The 846-nt window shown below is 37.0% G+C and overlaps 1 pseudogene; it reads right to left on the reverse strand.

Moving 5' to 3' along the window:
- Positions 1–317: 317 nt before the first annotated feature.
- On the reverse strand, positions 318–522 carry LOC122104608 (annotated as a pseudogene).
- Positions 523–846: the final 324 nt, after the last annotated feature.

Genomic DNA, 846 nt, shown 5'->3' on the forward strand with positions numbered 1-846 from the left:
TTTATTGTGGTTTATAAAGTTTGCGAATTCTATGAGCTTTGGCAATACAGTCGTTTCTTCCACATCAGGTGCTATGTACATGTGAACAAGGTTTTGCTTTATTTTTTTTAATCAATGGAAATTGACAACATTGAACAGGGATTTGCACCTCATTAATGCTGTTTATGTTGGGCAAAATGCCAAATGACTTCTTAAGTCTCTCAGTGAAATATTGGGTTTGATATTCTTGGTAATGACCACTGAACTGAATTCTGATGTTTGCCTACTAGGTTTTTCATATACATGTAGCTGTCCCCTCATCCCTATGGTTTTCTTTAAAAGATGGAGTGCAGTCATCCTCCTTTCCCACAGTAAGAGAGGTAATAATCAATGGCAAAGGAAATTGCAGTGAAGCCATATTAAGAACCAACCTTATACTCAAGAGAGAACCCAGAACTTCATCTTTATGGTTTCTGGTGCTATACATGCCCAGGGTATATTTGAGTAGCAAGTCCCTGAAGTGGCTCCTGAAAGCATAATCTTGATCTAGAAAGAGACAGACAGCCATTCTGACCCCAAGGCCATGAGCTTGACTTTTGCCCTTCTCTCAGTTTCCAAAGAGAATTCCATAAATCTTTTCTGAGTGTCACACAAAAAGAGAAGAACCTGCAGAAGTTGCTCGTTTTGAAGATTTTTCTTTTAATTATTTTTTTGATGATATAAAAAAGACTGCTGGCTGATTGTTTATTGTTTTTAAATGAAACTTCTGTGAAAAGAGTCAAGGTAGAATTTCCTCGCTGTATTTTGTTTGCTTCCTTTCTTCCTTCTTCTCTTTGCTCAACTTGCCAAAACCAACGTTTCTTTATA

The sequence above is a fragment of the Dipodomys spectabilis genome, unplaced genomic scaffold, assembly GCF_019054845.1.
Source record: "Dipodomys spectabilis isolate Male_0828 unplaced genomic scaffold, ASM1905484v1 ptg000026l, whole genome shotgun sequence".
NCBI lineage: Eukaryota > Metazoa > Chordata > Mammalia > Rodentia > Heteromyidae > Dipodomys > Dipodomys spectabilis.